The sequence below is a fragment of the Oryx dammah genome, unplaced genomic scaffold, assembly GCF_014754425.2.
Source record: "Oryx dammah isolate SB20612 unplaced genomic scaffold, SCBI_Odam_1.1 HiC_scaffold_24, whole genome shotgun sequence".
NCBI lineage: Eukaryota > Metazoa > Chordata > Mammalia > Artiodactyla > Bovidae > Oryx > Oryx dammah.
The window spans coordinates 75,203,978-75,225,228 of NW_024070208.1; the positions used below are offsets into that span (position 1 = coordinate 75,203,978).

Below are 21,251 nucleotides of genomic sequence, written 5' to 3' on the forward strand. Positions count from 1 at the left end.
TAAAAGGTAAACTAAAGAACATTTTAATGACTGTTTTACTTGACTGTTTTATGTATAATTGCACTGGGCCAGTGCTTCCTGACTTTTTATTTTCAAAAATATCCCTGGCACTCTTGACAACTAGTGTACTTTTAGTACCTGGTAATTAAGAAAATGCAAGGACCTACCATTATCATGGATTAGTACTACTGTTGAATATTTGTTTACATTTGATAGAAATTTGTAGGAATATGAGAGAGATTAAACAACGTTTGATAGCTAGGAATTCCCAGCATCTTAGCATTCCTGAACTGATAGAGCCAAGCTTTTCAGCTCCCCACATTAACATTTCTTTAGTCCTGTTTTCTCATTAGATTGATTGTTTAGAGTTGTTTTATTCATTCGGAGCGCATTGATTTGGCTGATTTGACTGATACAGGTCCTGGAGTTGAGACCAGATCCCAGAAAAATCTTATTTTATCTGACTGTAACAGCTCTTCATTTAATCATTTCTCCAGGCTCATCAGAAAGCATTTCAGTACCTCACAGGAAGATTTGCTAGATTCTGAATAAGTTGAACTACATGGGCCTATTTTGGGGTTTATGTCTTTAAGAAAATCAACAGTTTCTCTCTCTGTGGTTTGAAATCACTGGCATTCCTCATAGCCTAAGAGGCTATAACCTATCTGCTGGCTTTTGCAGACGCTCTCCTAAAATAATTTTATTCCGTTATGTACTTCTAAATGTCAAAAGTCGTCTTTCTAGTTCTCGTTTAGGTATTATTATTATCTATGTAATAGGATGTAATAGTAATATCACAGTAGTATCTACACAAAAAGAGCAGAATATTTGGAGGCATTTTTGAGAAATACAAAGAGATTAGGATAAAATCTTGAATTACACTGGTTTGTCACAATTTAAATTGTGACTTTTCAGCTCTTGAAAATATCCTTTGTGTAAGTGACAGATTGTTTAGCTTGCTCTCTCATGTTGTCTGCCACTTAATTAAAACAACAACAACAACATTGTAGCCTTTAAAATAACCACTTAATCACAACGGGACTCTGACCAGTGCTCATCACTTGGCTTTCTTCCTTTAATATTTTAATACTATGCTTAACCACACGCCCCCCGGCTACCCCCCCGCCCCTCCCCCCACTTCAGTTTTATACTTACTGAGGTTATTTTCAATTTGAGGCTCTTTTCTTAATATCTGGGCACATCCTTTATGGGCCTTCCTCTTTCCTATCTTTCCTCTAATTCTTCCTCACTTGCTTCTTCTCATTTGTGAAATGGACGATTGCCATCATGGCTATTAAATATAAGAGTGCTAGTGTTTTGCTTATTGGAGAAGGAAATGGCAACCCACTCCAGTGTTCTTGCCTGGAGAATCCCAGAGACCGGGGAGCCTGGTGGGCTGCTGTCTATGGGGTTGCACAGAGTCGGACACGACTGAAGTGACTTAGCAGCAGCAGCAGCAGTGTTTTGCTTATGCTGAAAGAAAGGGAAGCCATAAAATTTGAGGTGAAATAAAACATAATAAAGAACAGGGCAGGGTCATCAACTTTATAAAGCTTTTGGAATTCCCCTGAAAGCCCCTTCTGAATCACTCCCGAAACCTCCCGTAAAACCTTTACCCTCAAGTGCCAGCTTCTAAAATAAGTTAAATTACATACTATTGAAGTTTCTGGGTTTTCTGTATTGTTTGGCGATTCATCACTTTTATACTAATTTTATTGAGATATATCACATTTTAACTACATTTTGAGTTTAATGACTTCTCGTGAGTTTGTCCAAGAGTTGAACTGAACATTGATTCCCTGGTAAAATATGTTCCCTTTTCTAAACAACTGAAATGTAATCAAACCTCTCAAACCTATCCATTTGTAAGTTGTGGATGGTCATAACTATTCATAGATTTCTTTGTTTTACTATCTTTCTGGGTTATGTGGTGAAAATGAAATTGATCTTTTCTGTGGTTTCCTTCTCTCTCACATCTGTACTTCTTTTCTTTTCTCCTGTGCTGCCCAAGGAGGAAACTGCTGCCTTGAGCACTGATGAATTAGGTGTCTTTTGCATAATAGTAGCTCTTGTTTATGGAGCATTTTTTCCCCAGTAGCAGGCACTTTTGTGAATGTTATTTCTAATGCTAATTCTCCTCTTAATTATTTTCATTTACATTTAAGAAACAAAGGATTAGAAATGGTAAGTAATTTGCTCAAGGTCACAGAGCTACTGAGTGGTGGGCTGCTTCAAATTTAGGTTCATTTAGCTCCAGGGACCATGTATTTTTCAAGATACTTTGGTAAAACTAATAGGATTAGAGGATGTGGGCTAAAATTTGAGTTGCCACTTTGTGTAAAATAGTACAAGGCACTTAAGCATGTTATATGTGGAATTTAAGGGTCAGATAGCCTCTTATCATTGTCAGGGTGAGAGACAGTTAAGACTTAATATGTTACTTCTGTGTACTTGTTTTTTTGGCCTTCCTTTTCTCCCTCGTCCTCACTCCTGATATTTTCCCTTTGACCTCTCTAAGTTTGAAGATACAAGACCTATTGATCTCGAGTTTATCTTTAACCCCAGAGATAGACAACAGCAGTCAGTGAGCTTGATTTGCATTACAGTGTGATCTGGATCAAAGGTCCTTAATACAATCAGGCCAAAATTGATTCTTGAAAGAAAAAGAAATTGTAAATTTCGAATCAGTCTTTAACAACTTCCAGATTATTCTAATTCCTTTATTTGGCCTGTCTTTCTCACAGTTAAAAATCATACCCAATGTAAGTGAAAATGTTTTGGTCCTCAGGTCATCATACTCCAGACCTGTTTCTCCCAGGGCTTCTAGGTCTGAGTAGATGTCACATAGTCGGTGGCTAACGCTAAAGCCCGAGCTCTATCGTGGCGCCCTTTCCCTGTCATCCTGTTGTCACGCTATCGATAGATACGGTCACTTCTTCATTCAAAATATCTCCCATATTCACTGCTCACTGTCTTGACTGCCAACACTCTCCTCCAGATCACCGTTGTTCTGGCGGGGACTATGACGATATTTTCTCTAGCCATTCTTCACATAGCAGTTGGTGTGATATTTTAAAACTCTAAATAATAAGGACTCACCCCATCTCATCCCACCCATTCAATTCCTGCTTTAAACCCATTAATGTCTTTACATTGCGCTTAGATAAAATGAAAATTCTTTGTGGGGACTACAAACCCGGAATGATTTGACGTCTGCCTTTCTCTCCAATCCCATTTTCTCTCCAATCCCATTTTATGCTACTCTCTTCCTTGCCTACCATACTTTAGTCACTAGCTTTCTTGAACACATCAAACTTAGAATAAGTTTTTGGGGATAGGGTGGGAAGCCTAGAACACTCTTGCTGATATCTTTCATATCTTGGCTTAAGTGTCATGTATTCAAGAGAAGACACTCTAACATTTCCAGTCAGTCATTCTGTTTTATAACCATGTTCTAAATCTCTGCGAAGTACTCATGACTTTTGGATATTTTTCTTGCTTGTTAACTTTTTCCTGGTGTATTATTTTGAAAATTTTCAATCAGACAATATTTTAAAAGAATTTTACAGTGTATTCCTATAGGTGCTATGCTTTGCTCACCTGTGTCTGACTCTTTGAGACCCCCATGGACTGTAGCCTGCCAGGCTCCTCTGTCCATGGGGATTCTTCAGGCAAGAATGCTGGAGTGGGTTGCAATGCCCTTCTCCAGATCTTCCCAACCCAGGGATCGAACCTGGGTCTCCCTCATTCCATGCAGATTCCTTACTGTATGAGCCACAGCAGGGAAGCCCAGGAATACTGGAGTGGGTAGCCTATCCCTTCTCCTGGGAACTTTCTGACCTAGCAATTGAAACGGTCTCCTGCATTGCAGGCAGATTCTTTACCAACTGAGCTACCAGGGAAGCCCCGTGTACTTATATTCCCAACACCAAAACTCCATTATTAATCTTTTGCTAAATTTACTTTATTGCTTATTTGTTTGTTAAACTATTTAAATTTTGGTGTATTTCATAGTACATTGCAAATACCAGTATGCTCCTACTAAATACTTGAGTTCAGTTCAGTCGCTCAGTCGTGTCCGACTCTTTGCGACCCCATGAATCGCAGCACGCCAGGCTTCCCTGTCCATCACCATCTCCCGGAGTTCACTCAGACTCACGTCCATCGAGTCCGTGATGCCATCCAGCCATCTCATCCTCGGTCGTCTCCTTCTCTTCCTGCCCCCAAACCCTCCTAGCATCAGAGTCTTTTCCAATGAGTCAACTCTTCTCATAAAGTAGCCAAATACTTGAGTACACATGTACTTCAGTATTTGTATTACAATTTGGTTATTTTAAGGCAAACTTTGTATACAGTTAACGTGAACACATATGAAGTGTGTATTTGTTGATTTTGATATATGCATACCCCAAACACCACCAAGATGTTGAACATTACCGTCACCCTAGAAAGTTCCTTCATACTCAGTGCTTAGTCCTCACTCCCCCCACAACCATGTTTAGAGACAACCTGTTCTCAGTTTTTATACCAAATATTCTGTTCAGTCACTCAGTCGTGTCCAACTCTTTGCGACCCAGTGGACTACAGCACGCCAGGCCTCCCTGTCCATCACCAACTCCTGGAGTTTACTCAAACCCATGTCCATTGAGTCGGTGATGCCATCCAGCCATCTCATCCTCTGTCATCCCCTTCTCCTCCTGCCCTCAATCTTTCCAGCATCAGGGTCTTTTCAAATGAGTCAGTTCTTCGCATCAGGTGGCCAAAGTATTGGAATTTCAACTTCAGCATCAGTCCTTCCAATGAATATTCAGGACTGGTTTCCTTTAAGATGGACTGGTTGGATCTCCTTGCAGTCCAAGGGACTCTCAAGCGTCTTCTCCAACACCACAGTTCAAAAACATCAATTCAAAAAAAAAAAACAAAACAAAAACATCAATTCTTCAGTGCTCAGCTTTCTTTAAGGTCCAACTCTCACATCCACATGTGACTACTAGCAAAACCATAGCCTTGACTAGACGGACCTTTGTTGGCAGAGTAATGTCTCTGCTTTTCAATATGCTGTCTAGGTTGATCATAACTTTTCTTCCAAGGAGTAAGCGTCTTTTAATTTCATGACTGCAATCACCATCTGCAGTGATTTTGGAGCTCCCCAAAATAAAGTCTGACACTGTCTCCACTGTTTCCCCATGTATTTCCCATGAAGTGATGGGACTGGATGCCATGATCTTCGTTTTCTTTCTTTCTTTCTTTTTTTTTTTATCTTCGTTTTCTGAATGTTGAGCTTTAAGCCAGCTTTTTTTACTCTCCTCTTTCACTTTCATCAAGAGGCTTTTTAGTTCCTCTTCAGTCATCTGCATATCTGAGGTTGTTGATATTTCTCCAGGCAATCCTGATTTCCACCTTGTGCTTCCTCCAGCACAGCCTTTCTCATGATGTAGTCTGCATATAAGTTAAATAAGCAGGGTGACAGTATACAGCCTTGATGTACTCCTTTCCTGATTTGGAACCAGTCTGTTGTTCCATGTCCAGTTCTAACTGTTGCTTCCTGATCACTAGATTTCTCAAGAGGCAGGTCAGGTGGTCTGGTATTCCCATCTCTTTTAAGAATTTTCCATAGTTTGTGGTGATCCACACAGTCAAAGACTTTGGCATAGTGAATAAAGCAGAAGTAGATGTTTTTCTGGAACTCTCTTGCTTTTTATATGATCCAGCGGATGTTGGCAATTTGATCTCTGGTTCCTCTGCCTTTTCTAAATCCAGCTTGAACATCTGGAAGTTCGCAGTTCATGTACTATTGAAGCCTGGCTTGGAGAATTTTGAGCATTACTTTACTAGCGTGTGAGATGAGTACAGTTGTACGGCAGTTTGAGCATTCTTTGGCGTTGCCTTTCTTTGGGATTGGAATGAAAACTGACATTTTCCAGTCCTGTCGCCACTGCTGAGTTTTCCAAATTTGCTGACATATTGAGTGCAACACTTTCACAGCATCATCTTTTACGATTTGAAAGAGCTCAACTGGAATTCCATCACCTCCACTAGCTTTGTTCGTAGTGATGCTTCCTAAGGCCCACTTGACTTCACGTTCCAGGATGTCTGGCTCTAGGTAAGTGATCACACCATCGTGATTATCTGGGTCATGAAGATCTTTTTTGTATAGTTCTTCTGTGTATCCCCTGGAGAATGAAATGGTAACCCACTCCAGTATTCTTGCCTGGAGAATCCCATGGACGGAGAAGACTGGTAGGCTACAGTCCATGGGGTCGCAAAGAGTCAGACACGACTGAGCGACTTCACTTTCTTTCTTTCTTTCTGTGTATTCTTGCCACCTCTTAATATTTTCTGCTTGTGTTAGGTCCATACCATTTCTGTCCTTTATTGTGCCTATCTTTGCATGAAATATTCCCTTGGTATCTCTCATTTTCTTGAAGAGATCTCTTGTCTCTCCGATTCTGTTGTTTTCCTCTGTTTCTTTGCACTGATCACTGAGGAAAGCTTTCTTATCTCTCCTTGGTATTCGTTGGCATTCTGCATTCAAATGGGTATATCTTGTTCTCTTTTGCTTTTCGCTTCTCTTCTTTTCACAGATATCTGTAAGGCCTCCCCAGACAGCCATTTTGCTCTTTTGCATTTGTTTTTCTTGGGGATGATCTTGATCCCTGCCTCCTGTATAGTGTCATGAACCTCTGTCCGTAGTTCATCAGGTACTCTATATCTAATCCCTTAAATCTGTTTGTCACTTCCACTGTATAATCGTAAGGGGTTTGATTAAAGTCATACCTGAATGGTCTAGTGGTTTTCCCTACTTTCTTCAATTTGAGACTGATTTGTCAATAAGGAGTTCATGATCTGAGCCACAGTCAGCTCCCTGTCTTGTTTTTCTGCCTGTATAGAGCTTCTCCATCTTTGGCTGCAAAGAATATAATCAGTCTGATTTCAGTATTGACCATCTGGTGATGTCCACATGTACAGTCTTCTCTTATGTTGTTGGAAGAGAGTGTTTGCTATGACCAGTGCATTCTCTTGGCAAAACACTATTAGCCTTTGCCCTGCTTCATTCTGTACTCCAAGACCAAATTTGCCTGTTACTCCAGGTATTTCTTGACTTTCTACTTTTGCATTCCAGTCCCCTATAATGAAGAGGACATCTTTTTTGGGTGTTAGTTCTAAAAGGTCTTATAGGTCTTCATAGAACTGTTCAGCTTCAGCTTCTTCAGCATTACTGGTTGGGGCATAGACTTGGATTACCGTGATATTGAATGGTTTGCCTTGGAAACGAAGAGATCATTCTGTCTTTGAGATTGCATCCAGGTGCTGCATTTTGGACTCTTTTGTTGACTATGATGGCTACTCCATTTCTTCAAAGGGATTCTTGCCCACAGTAATAGATATAATGGTCATCTGAGTTAAATTCACCCATTCCAGTCCATTTTAATTCACTGATTCCTCAAATAGTAAATATTAGATTTGTAAAAATTGGGATAAAATTTAGACAGTATAAAATCCAGCCTTTCAATGTGTATAGTCCAGTGGTTTTTAGTATATTCAGAGAATTAGTGAATCTTCACCACTGAAGAGGAATCAAAGAGCCTCTTGATGAAGGTGAAAGAGGAGAGTGAAAAGCTGGCTTAAAACTCAGCGTTCAGAAAACTAATATCCAGCATCCAGTCCCATCATTTCATGGCAAATAGATGGGGAAACAGTAAGAGACTTTATTTTCTTGGGTCCAAAGTCACTGCAGATGGTGAGTGCAGCCATGAAATTAAAAGACGCTTGCTCCTTGGAATAAAAGCTGTGACAAACTTAGACAGCCTATTAAACAGCAGAGACATTGCTTTGCCCACAAAGGTCCGTCTAGTCAAAGCTGTGGTTTTTCCTGTAGTCATGTATGGATGTGAGCGCTGGACCATAAAGAAGGCTGAGCATTGAAGAATTGATGCTTTTGAATTGTGGTATTGGAGAAGACTCTTGAGAGTCCCTTGGACTGCAAGGAGATCTAACCAGTCCATCTGCAAGGAAATCAGTGCTGAATATTCATTGGAAGGACTGAAGCTGAAGCTCCAATACTTTGACCACCTGATATGAAGAGCCGACTCATCAGAGAAGATCCTGAGGCTTGGGAAGATTGAACACAGGAGGAGAAGGCAATGACCAAGGACAAGATGGTTGGATGGCATCACCGACTTGATGGATATGAGTTTGAGCAAGGACCGAGAGATGATGAAGGACAGTCAGGCCGTGTTTCTGTTCATGGGGTCTCAAAGAGCCAGACACGACTAAGCGAGTAAACACCACCACCACCTACCGCTCTAATGCCAGAACATTTTTAGTACCCCCAAAAGAAACTCTGTATTCATTCCTATGTGTTTGTGTGCATGAGGGCATGTGTTCAGTCACATCCGACTCTTTTTTAACCCCATGGACTATAGCCCGCCAGGCTCCTCTGTCCATGGGATTCTCTAGGGAAGAATGCTGGAGTGTGTTGCCGTTTCCTCCCCAGCTATCCAGTAACAGTCACTCCTTATATTCCAGCCCTTGGCAATCACCAGTTTGCTTTCTGTTTCAGTGGATTTATCTATTCTGGATATTTCATATAAATGGAATCATAAAACATATGACCTTCTGTGTTCACTTAGAGTTATATTTTCAAAGTTCCTCTATATGTATATTGGTACTTCATTCTTTTTATGACCAAATAATATTCCATCCTGTTCCAGAATACTGGAGTGAGTAGCTGTTCCCTTCTTCAGGGGATCTTCCCAACCCAGGAATCAAACTGGGGTTTCCTGCACTGCAGGTGGATTCATTGCCAGCTAAGCTACCAGGGAAGCCCAAATAGTATTCCATTGTGTGTTTATAGTACGTTTTATTTATTCATTTAGCTGCAGATGGACATTTGGGTTGTTTCCATATACTGACTGTTGTAGATAGTGTTGCCGTGAATGTGCATATCTATGCATGTTTGTGTGTATGTTTTCAACTATCTTGGTATATACCTAGTTGTGGAATTGCTGGTTTACATGGTAATTCTACGGTTAACTTTTTGAGGAACTGCCAATCTGTTTTCCCCAGTGGCTGAATCATCTTACATTCCTACCAGCAGTGTATGAGGTTTCCAGTTTCTTCCCATCGTTGCCAATACTTGTTATTTTCCATTTTTTTTTTAAAATATTATGGCCATCCTAGTGTGTGTGAAATGATATCTCACTGTGGCAGATATTGGCAGAATGGATAAAAACACATCCAACTATATGCTGTCTCTGTAAGAAACTCATTTTAGATCTAGACACAGAGATAGAATGAAAGCAAAAGGATAGAAATAGATATCCCATGCAAATAGTAATCAAAAGAGAGCTGGGGTGGCTATACTAAAATATATTTTGTCTATCGGACAAAATAGACTTTAAGTCTAAAACTGTCAAAAGAAATAAAAGACAGTATGTATTGACTGTTATAAACATATATGTACCAAACAGCTGATACTGAAAATATATGAAGTAAGTATTGACAGACTTGAAAAGAGAGATAGTTATACAGTAATATTTGGGGACTTCAGTAGTACAATTTAAATAATGAGTAAGAGCATCCATAGAGAGGATCAGTAGAGAAGTAAAGATTGTAACAGTTTAAACCAATGAAACTTTATAGACATATATAGGACACTCTACCCAATAGTAAAAGTATACACATTTGTCTCAAGTAATTCTCTTGTTAAATGGAAGAGTGAATGATTGAGATATAAAGAATTGAGTTGTAAAGAGATGGAAAAGAGAAAATAGTATCAAGCTGGAACAGTATCTCATAAAGTTTGTCCCTTTCCCTGCAGAATCCCAGGATTTAGTTTGATATGGAAATACTCTCGTCTCTTGTACTCAATTACCTTGATGGGTTGCTCTTCTCTAAAAATAGTGTGGGATTTTCTCTGCATTAAGTAAATTCTTTCTTTGAAAATGATTGGTTTATGGTCATTTGTTTAGTACTTTATAGTAAAATTGACCAGGGGTTAGTTTGTATTTCTGGTTTCTAATGGCTTGCTTGGTAGCCCAGCTGGTAAAAAATCCGCCTGCAATGCAGGAGTCCCCAGTTTGATTCCTGGGTCAGCAAGATCTGCTGGAGAAAGGATAGGCTGCCCACTCCAGTATTCTTGGGCTTCCCTAGTGGCTCAGACGGTAAAGAATCCGCCTGCAATGTGGAAGATTTCTAGTACTTAAGACAGTGATCATCACATAAGTATGTATTCAGTGAATGGTTATTCAGTGAGTGGTTATTCAGTGAGTGAATCCAAATAGAGATGTCTATATAAGTATGGAAATGAAATAAGTAGACCCACATAGAGCACGTCAATCCATGTAGGCTGTCGTTGGATTCATTAGGCAGGACTAATGGAAGTTTTAAGATTCAAACGTGTGAGAGTCTTTGAATGAACCTTCTTGGCTTCACACTAACCTATGATGTTATATCTGACGTTCTCTGCAGGTTAGGCTCTCCCATAAATTTCTTCTTGATATTAGTCTTCCTACCACCTTGGCCCCTGTCTCTAATAAGTATGTAGGAACTATATTGTCTTTTCTTCTCTACCCTGGCTATTTTTTCCTTTCCTTTGGCTAATTTTCTTTTTGGCATGGTATAACGTTTAAAAAAGTTGCTCTTGTTTTTTTAATATGGAAGAACAAATTGTTCGTGCTAACGAGGGATAGAAATACTTAGCTAAGCCCTCAAATCTTTTCTTTCTTTCATGCTGCTTAGAAAACTTTTCTCATGTTGTATATGACTTTGTGATTAAAGATATGTCAAGGAAGCGTTTGAAAAAATATTGCAGTTTGTATCTTTTTCCCAATCTTAACATCCTGTTAATTCATTTTCCAATTTGGTCCTCAGAAAAGAGATATTTAATATTCATTTATTTAATTAGGAGATTTACTAAGAAATGCCTAAGGAAAAATTACGTTGAAGAAAATAGTGTTATTCTCATTCTCATAAAGTATGAAAGAATGAGGTTTTTATTTTGCAGTTTTCATATTATTGAAGTCTTGTGGTCATTTGAGGTTACAATGGTGGTCCGTGTTCTGCATCCGTTCTCTCTCTTCTTTGTCAGTTGGGTCCCTACATTTTTTTTCGTTGCTCCCATATACACACTTTGGGTGCCAGCATTATTTCACAAGTTCTCCCTCTGCATTTTACCATGCTATATTGATCTCTCTTGTTTTATTGTTGTTCGTTCTTGCATACCTTTTCTTTTTTCTATCAGTCTGTTGCAAAAGACTCTACATAATATTATGTTCAGACACTAATGTGAAGACATTAAGCCTTTGGGTTTTGTTTGGAAGCTTTCTGTCAGCTCATTCTGCTGCAGTCTAGACACTGAACCATGCTTTATTTCTGATCCCTGAATCAGAGTTAGGGATCTGGTATTTTTTATTTGCCTGAGTAGAGGAAAGGTAGCCCAGATCAGTTTTCCCAAGGGGGAAAAAAAAAAACTAATTGCCTCTCTTTGCCATATTTAAACAAGTACTGTTATATACTGGTTTACTTTCTTATAACACAGCTTGATTAAATCTTTATGTGTATACTACCGGTTCATTCTTATTTAAACTCAGTGTATTTGTATAGATATCCGTGTGTTCATGTGTGCATAGTCATCTTAGGAAAGGCAAAATGTCCTTTGCACACTTAACACTTTTTCATTTTCCAGTGGCAAAAACTCAGTGATAATAAAGATCACCTCTAGGTACCTCTTTTAGAGATTTTGTTCATCTGCAGTAGTAGTAGAGATATGAATAATTCATAGTTGGACTGCAACACATATATGTTTATGTTCTAATTACTGGATAATTATAGGCCCTAGAGAAATATAAATATGTATCACTTCAGCCTGAAGTGTGCTATTCTGAAGATATACCAATACTAAATTGATAATGACTGATGTAACTATAACTAACTTGTAATTAAAAGGCAACAACAAAAAAGTGGAAAATTATGACCAAATAACAATATGGGAAACACATTGATGATGGAATTTATTTTTCCAAATTGTTTGAACTATCTCCTTATTTGTCTTCACAGTAGGAACTTTTCAGTGTAGCCAAGTGTTGCATGGCAGCCAAATTGCCTAGTAAAGTTTGAATTATATTTCCTTGGAAAACAGTAATATGGTAATTCTTATTTGAGTCTGTGCAACTGTTCGTTTATCAGAGTTGCAGTGTTACACCTTTTTATTGCCCCTGCCCTGTAACCTTAAACAGCAAAGATTTTCCTCATCCTCCATGTTCACTTCCCTTTGGTAAGACTGTGGGGTGCATTGGAGTTCTGTTCTATGCCAGCCTCGTCCGGGTATGAGGCTGATGGAGCTTCTACCAGCCACAGTGGCATGGATCATGGAGGCAGGAAGTAGAGGGGTCTCGATTTTGATCAGCAGTTCTCTGTAATTCAGCATTCACTATTACATTGCATTGTTTGGTTTTGCAATTTGTGTATCATCGTCATCATGTCCTAAATCTTGAATTCATTCCCTTTTCTCCATTTATCCTGTGGTTCCATTTGTTCAAGCTAGTGTCATCTTTTGCCTAGATCACTGTAATAGCCTTCCAGATGGCTCCTCTGTCACAGACTGGATGTCTTAAAGCAGACCCTGGAATTTTATTGGGGAATATTCTTGGGACCAATGCACATGAGGGAGTCAAAGAAATTGTGGACTGAAGGGGGATTTGAGTTGAGTTGAGACTCAGACTCAGCAACGGCCTTAGCTCTTCTTGCAGAGTGTTCTGCATATTGAAAAGTGAAAGTCGTTCAGTTGTGACTGTCTGTAACCCCATGGACTATACAGTCCGTGGAATTCTCCAGGCCAAAATACTGGAGTGGGTAGCCTTTCCTTTCTGCAGGGGACCTTCCCAACCCAGGGACCAAACACATGTCTCCTGCATTGTAAGCAGATTCTTTACCAACTGAGCTATCAGGAAAGCCCGGTATTGGCTGATCTTTTATATTAAATAGCTGTCTCAAATTGAGGCAATAAGATTGAACTGTTACACACCTGTGTTAACTAAGCCTTGGGTGCAGGCTGCCCTTGGAAGGAGTAATACAAGCTGAGGATAAGTCAGCTTTTGGTTGATGATACTTCCAGAAGCTGGAGGAATGTCCTAAAGTGGTGAGATGGACAGAGCTCTGTTTCATAATTTTAATATGTATTTTCCACAGTTGTTCATTTCTCAGTATTTTCAGAGTTCTGTTATGATTTTTGAATCAGGTTATTTAGGAATACATTAACAAACAGTTTCAACTTTTTGTTATATTTCTAAGTTAATTGCTTTCTGATCAGTGAATATCATCTTTCTTATTTAGAAACTTTCTAATTTGATGAGAATTGCTTTATGGCCAAGGAGTAAATCACTTTAAATACATCTTCCATGTGTACCTGAACAGTGTGTGTTTTCACATTATTGTAGGTCATGTTTTATAGATGACCAATAGGTCAAGTCTGCCTGTTGGGACGTTCACATCTTCTAGTGATGTTTTTGGCTATTTGATCAGTTTTTGAGAGAGTGGATTAGTGACATTTTCTTGCTTGCCAGGAAATTAATGGGTAATATAGCAGTGTAATGTGTCTTCTTGGCTAATTTTACTTTTTATTAAAATGTATGGCTTTTTCTGAGTTTGCTTTCTAATTTCATTTTATCAGTATTGTTATGACTAAACTAGGTTATTTTGGTGTTTTCTTATGTTCTTTTTTTTTTTTTTTTTTCAGTCAGCCGTAGTCTATTGATTGAGGTATCTCTCTTGTAAGTGTATATACTGATGTTTTTCTTTTTCTATTCAAGACTGGCATTGTCTTTTAACCATAGATTTCAGTTGATGTACATTTATTGTATTTACTGCTTTCTGATTTATTTATATTATCTTCTTTTTCTTTTTGTTCCACTTCTTGGATTCTACTTTCTCTCCTTTCATGACTTCTTTTTGATAACGATTGCCTTTAAAATTTCTCTTCTTTATTCCATTCCCACCCACCCCCCACTCCTTTCCACTGTGATAGAAATTTTATGCTTATTTCTATATCAGGGTTTACTATAGAAATTTGAATTGGAGACAGTTCTTCAGGTGTTCCTCAGTATCCTAAACTTTTAAAAATGTTTACTTACTTTAAATTCAATCTACAGTTTTCTCTCCTACCAAAGATTTCCTCCTTATATGCTTTCTTGTATTTTATTTCCTTAATTCTTTACCCCACTAATTAGGCATTATTACTGGGCTATAAATAGCTAATATTTATGTACCTTTACTCAAATATTTGTTTTCTTTGTTCATTGTTCCTTCTTCCATCCCTGACTTTACAAATGGGATTATTTCTGTTTTTCCAGGAATTTACCCCTTAGAAGTTTCTACAGGTAGTTAACTCAGTTTTTGTTTAGATGGGACTATTCACATTGGCTTTTCCAGTGGTCGTGTATAGATGTGAGAGTTGGACTGTGAAGAAAGCTGAGCACTGAAGAATTGATGCTTTTGAACTGTGGTGTTAGAGAAGACTCTTGAGAGTCCCTTGGACTGCAAGGAGATCCAACCAGTCCATCCTAAAGGAGATCAGTCCTGGGTGTTCATTGGAAGGACTGATGCTGAAGCTGAAACTCCAGTACTTTGGCCACCTCATGTGAAGAGTTGACTCATTGGAAAAGGCTCTGATGCTGGGAGGGATTGGAGGCAGGAGGAAAAGGGGACGACTGAGGATGAGATGGGTGGATGGCATCACCTACTCGATGGATGTGAGTCTGAGTGAACTCTGGGAGTTGGTGATGGACAAGGAGGCCTGGCGTGCTGCGATTTATGGGGTCGCAGAGAGTCAGACACGACTGAGCGACTGAACTAAACTGATTTACGTTTCTTTGTTAACAGATGGCGTTGGTGTGGATGCAGGGCTAGGTTGATAGTTTTCTGTTAGCATAGTGCTGGAATATTTGTACTGCATTGTGCTCTGCAGCTGTTGAAGAGAGACTTGTCAGTCTCATTTTTGTTACTCCTTTGTAGGTAGTCTGTTCTTTTTGTCTGGCTCCTTCATAAAAATGATTTTTATGGAGGAATGCTTTATGAAGAATAAAATCTTAACTATTCTAAGTGTATAGGTTAGAGAATTTTAGTATATGTCACTGCAATTAAGGTATAGATTTTATTTCTGTTCTTTTAAAAAACATTGCTTCCTTCATTTTACACTTCCACCAGCAGTGTTTCAAGAGTTCTAGTTACCTACTTACTCCATCCTTGCGAATACTTGTCTTTCTAGTTTTTGTCATTCTAATGGATATGTAGTTATATTTCATTGTGATTTTGATTTCTATTTCCTTAATACTGTCGAGCATATTTTCACATGCTCAATCACTATTCATTAATGTTTGCCAAACCAAAGGTCACTTAACTTTTCTCTTATTTATCTTCTAGACATTTTATTGTTTAGTATTATATAGTTAGGTCTACAATCCACTTTGGGTTAACTTTTGTGAAATGTGAAGGACTTTGTCTAGATTCACATTTTGCCCATGGATTTCCAGTTGTTCTAGCAACATTTGTTGGAAGTGATTATCTTTTCTCTATTGAGTTGCTTTTGCTTTCTCATCAAAGATCATTCACTGTGTTTGTGTGAGTTTATTTCCACGCTTTCCATGCTATTCCACTGATTGATTTGACTATTCTTTTACCAGTATCTTGGTGATTTTATAACTGTAGCTTTATAGTAAGCCTTAAAGTTGGGTAATGTCAGTCTTTTGAATTTGTTTTCCTCTTTTAATACTGTGTTGGCCATTAGAGGTCTCTTACTTTTGTATATAAACGTTAAAATCAGTTTGTTGATATATACAAAATAGTTTAATGGAGTTTTGGTTGATATTGCTTTGAATCTATAGATCAATTTAGGGAGACTTGGTATCTCAACAGTATTGAGTTCAGGCACGTGGAATTTTTATCCATTTATTTAGTTCACTTCAGTTCAGTCGCTCAGTCATGTCCGACTCTTTGCGACCCCATGAATCACAGCACACCAGGCCTCCTTGTCTATCACCAACTCCCGGAGTTCATTCAGATTCATGTCCATCGAGTTGGTGATGCCATCCAGTCATCTCATCCTCTGTCATCCCCTTTTCCTCCTGCCCCTCAATCCCTCCCAGCATCAGAGTCTTTTCCAATGAGTCAACTCTTCGCACGAGGTGGCCAAAGTACTGGAGTTTCAGCTTTAGCATCATTGTTTCCAAAGAACACCCAGGACTGATCTCCTTCAGAATGGACTGGTTGGATCTCCTTGCAGTCCAAGGGACTCCAGGAGTCTTCTCCAACACCACAGTTCAAAAGCATAAATTCTTCGGTGCTCAGCCTTCTTCACAGTCCAACTCTCACATCCATACATGACCACTGGAAAAACCATAGCCTTGACTAGACGGACCTTTGTTGGCAAGGTAATATCTCTGCTTTTCAACATGCTGTCTAGGTTGGTCATAACTTTTCTTCCAATGAGTAGGCGTCTTTTAATTTCATGGCTGCAGTCACCATCTGCAGTGATTTTGGAGCCCCCCAAAATAAAGTCTGACACTGTTTCCACTGTTTATTTAGTTAGCTCTTCCTTAATTTCATTCATCAGAACTTTGTAGTTTTCTGCATATAGATACCATACATATTCTGTAGATTTATGCCTAAGTGTTTTATTCTTTGGGGTACTAATGTAAATGGTATTGTTTCTAACTTCAAGTGTTTCCATTGCTCGTATGTGGGAATGCAATTCAACTTGTAATTACATTAGTCTTAGAAGGTTTTTTTTTTGTTCGTTTGGGTTTTTTTTTTGGTGGTGGTGGTTGTGGTTCTTGATTCTTTGAGATTTTCTTCATAGATGATCTTATTTCCTGCTAATGACATTTCTTCCTTCTCAATTTGTTTACCTTTTTCTTGTCTTATTGCATAAGCTGGGACCTATAGTAAGATGTTGAATAGGAGGGGTAAGAAAGGACATCCTTGCCTTGTTCCTGATCCTAGGAAGAGTTGGACATGACTGAAGTGACTTAGCATGCACGGTTCTTACATGTATGGCTTACTCATCAATGTAAACCCTTACCATTTTAGGTAGGAGAGAGAAGTGATCATATGTATATATTAAAGAATTTTGCTGACCTCTTTATAGTTTGATGGGAACAACTGTATTAGTAGGGAGCTCTGTTAGGAGATTCTGGTTAGCACCACCAAATTAGGAATTGGACATTTCTCAAGAAATATTTCACTTTTCCTTTCTTTTTACATTTCTTTCTCTATCAGTCATTATAGTCTATGAATTTTTTATTGAAGAAGCTGTAGGTGAAAAACTATATAAACTTCTCCATTATATGACTCATGATATTTATGTCATGAAGAAGTCATTTCATCAACCTTTACAGTATCAGATTATGCCACTGTGTATAGAGGCAGGTTTTGCTTAAAGGGGGCTAGATTATGTATTGTGTGTCTTGTGTAGCTCAACATAGTGTATTGGTCAAGAAATACAGTCAGACTTGGGATTCATAGCTGAGTGGGAAAGCACCAAGCCCTAGAGGCTTCCTTCATCCACATCCTGTCTACACATTGTACTGACTCTACCTCTAATACAAGGCTAGACCTTTCTCTCAGTTGAGTCTGGGTTACAGCTCTCCCTCTACTGATGGTTTAGTCACCAAGTCATGTCTGACTCTTTTGCGACCCTGTGGACTGGAGCCCTCCAGGGCTACACGGACCTCTCCAGGCAAGAATACTGGAGTGGGTTGCCATTTCCTTCTCCAGGGGATTTTTCTGATGATCAGACCTGCAGCTCTTGTGTCTCTTGAGTTGGCAGGTGGATTCTCTATTGCTGAGCCACCAGGGAAGCCCAGTCAGTCAGCCTTACTTAGAGTCACAGGCAGACGTCCAGTGAAAGGATGGTAAAGGTGAGGAAAAACTTGCCAACAGCACTAGGACCTGAGGGTTTTTTTTTTTATTTTTAAAGCAATCTTATCATATCAGGAGATTCATCTTGTTTTAAAAACCTTGGAGAATTTTATTTTGAGATCAAATTGCCAACATCCGCTGGATCATGGAAAAAGCAAGAGAGTTCCAGAAAAACATCTATTTCTGCTTTATTGACTATGCCAAAGTGTTTGACTGTGTGGATCAAAAATTAAAAATAAATAAATAAATTAAAAAAAAATAAAATAAAATAAACTGTGGAAAATTCTGAAAGAGATGGGAATCCCAGACCACCTGACCTGCCTCTTGAGAAACCTGCATGCAGGTCAGGAAGCAACAGTTAGAACTGGACATGGAACAACAGACTGGTCCCAAATAGGAAAAGGAGTGTGTCAAGGCTGTATATTGTCACCCTACTTATTTTAACTTCTATGCAGAGTACATCATGAGAAATGCTGGACTGGAAGAAACGCAAGCTGGAATCGAGATTGCTGGGAGAAATATTAATAATCTCAGATATGCAGGTGACACCACCCTTATGTCAGAAAGTGAAGAAGAACTAAAGAGCCTCTTGATGAAAGTGAAAGAGGAGAGCAAAAAAGTTGGCTTAAAGGTCACCATTCAGAAAACGAAGATCATGGCATCTGGTCCCATCACTTCATGGGAAATAGGTGGGGAAACAGTGTCAGACTTTATTCTTTTGGGCTCCAGAATCACTGCAGATGGTGACTGTAGCCATGAAAGTAAAAGATGCTCACTTCTTGGAAGAAAAGTTATGACCAACCTAGATAGTATATTCAAAAGCAGAGACATTACTTTGCCGACTAAGGTCCGTCTAGTCAAGGCTATGGTTTTTCCAGTAGTTATGTATGGATGTGAGAGTTGGACTGTGAAGAAGGCAGAGCGCCGAAGAATTGATGCTTTTGAACTGTGGTGTTGGAGAAGACTCTTGAGAGTCCCTTGGACTGCAAGGAGATCCAACCAGTCTATTCTGAAGGAAATCAGCCCTGGGATTTCTTTGGAAGGAATGATGCTGAAGCTGAAACTCCAGTACTTTGGCCACCTCGTGCGAAGAGTTGACTCATTGGAAAAGACTCTGATGCTGGGAGGGATTGGGGGCAGGAGGAAAAGGGGACGACAGAGGATGAGATGGCTGGATGGCATCACTGACTCGATGGACATGAGTCTGAGTGAGCTCCGGGAGTTGGTGATGGACAGGGAGGCCTGGCGTGCTGCGATTCATGGGGTCACAAAGAGGCGGACGCAGCTGAGCAACTGAACTGAACTGATAAGGAAGGTTGTTCTGTTTCAAACAATAGTCAACTAAAGATTATAAATTTAAAGAAATGTGTTTTAGACAAAAGTTGAACAGAGGAATAAGTACTCTAATGGGTTAAACAATGTGAGAGAGCATTAGTGGATATTTCATACCCAGGCTGGAAAAAGGGGTTGCAAGCCATCATCTTGATCACTTGTGATTTTCCCGGGAATGCCAACTTTTGACTGAATGTTTTTTTTTTCCTTTTTCTTCCAGTTCCTGGCACCCCATAACTTACCCTAATTAGAGTCACAGGCACAATAAGAAAGTGGGGATGATGGACTGGGCTTTTTGATATTATTTAATATCATCTATGTGGAATATTTTTTCCTCTCCTTTTCAAATGGCTAGTTCTCATTTCTCCATGGCATGATGACAGCATAAAAATATGTTCTGTCCGAAATTTAATGACTTACTTGGCATAAGACTTTGAGTAGAATACCTTACTATTATATTATTTTCAGTTATAGCTCAAAAATTACATTGAGTTCACGACTGTAATGTCACCAGCTTGTACCAGTTTCTTCCTGTCTCTCTGTTGTTTAATATTTGGCTTCTTAAATTCTTGTCAAGGAGTCTTCTCTCCTGGGTTGTATGTATTCATAGGTCTATTGCTGCATTGCCTCCTCTGGGGGCACTATGTTGCAATTGTCTTATTATATATTACCCCGTTGCCTAACAGTGTCTCACCTCTTCTGAACATAAAATAGGGGAACTTCCCTGGTGAGTCAGTGGTAAAGAACTTGCCTGTCAATGCAGGAGGCATAAGAGATGTGGGTTCAGTCCCTGGGTTGGGAAGATCCCCTGGAGGCGAGTGTGGCAACCCGCCCCAGTATTCTTGCCTGGATAATCCCATGGACAGAGGAGCCCGGGGAGCTACAGTCCATGAGGTCAGAAAGAGTCAGACACGACTGAAGCGACAGCACTGAACATAAAATAATTTGTTGTTGACAAATGATTTTACGTGTCCTGTTTTGCCATCTAGTTCTTTGCTACCAAGGAAAATTTCCAGATCTTATTTTGAACCTCACAAATCCCTAAATAGTCCAGGATCCATAGTAAATGACTAAGATGAGATTAATACTGGACTCAGAGTAACTGCACATTTCCTAATCCTCAGCGGGAGCTGAAAATAGTAGAGACATGAGGTGTGGATATCATTCCTCTTGTGGTTTCCTGTTCACATGGATAAATAGTTTCTGATGGTGAATTGATAACCTGTTTTATGGGGGAATATGACTTTAATAAAGACCTTAAGTTGTTTTTATTTTTTTATTTTATTTATTTATTTATTTCTTCATTTGACTGCACCAGGTCTTAGTTGCAGCATGTGGGATCTAGTTCCCTGACCAGGGATTGAACTTGGGGCCCCTGAATTGGGAGCCTGGAGTCTTAGCCACTGGACCACCAGGGAAGTCCCCTTAAGTTGTTTTTAAAAAGATATCTCAGGCGTGCTGATTTCCAATTTTTAGATATTGTTTCTTCAATGCTCAAAAACAAGCTAATTCTTCTTTACTGATTTCAATTTAGTTCCTTTATGTGATATTCATTGTGGGGCTGCAGTGCTAAGAGGCAAATTACGTTCTTGTTACTCTCAAGTAGAATCTGTAGAATGCAGAAGTGTGTAGGATAATTTGCCCCTAATTCATGTGTCCAGTTCTCTTTTCCTCTGCCACCCTGCAGATAAGCTCTGTACTTCAGATCGTTTCAGTCCTTCCTTAAACCTATCCTGTGTTTCCCCACCTCTGTTTTGTTTCTGTTCTTCCTGCCTAACGTGTTCGTATCCTGCTCATCCTGCATAGTCTTATATAAATAGCCCTGTCTGTTGTGAGCTGTGTGCTGAGTTGCTTCTGTCATGTCTGACTCTGTGCAACCCCGTGGACTCTAGCTCGCCAGGCTCCTCTGTCCAGGAGATTTCCCAGGCAAGAATACTGAACTGGGCTGCCATGTCCTCCTCCAGGAAATCTTCCCAGCCCAGGAATCGAACCGGTATCCCTCC

At 39.4% G+C, this 21,251-nt stretch overlaps 1 protein-coding gene across 1 annotated transcript in view; it reads left to right on the forward strand.

Moving 5' to 3' along the window:
* PCCA (propionyl-CoA carboxylase subunit alpha) overlaps positions 1 to 21,251 on the forward strand; it is a 381,462-nt gene that overhangs the window by 128,448 nt on the left and 231,763 nt on the right. The gene's annotated exons all lie outside the window — the stretch shown is intronic.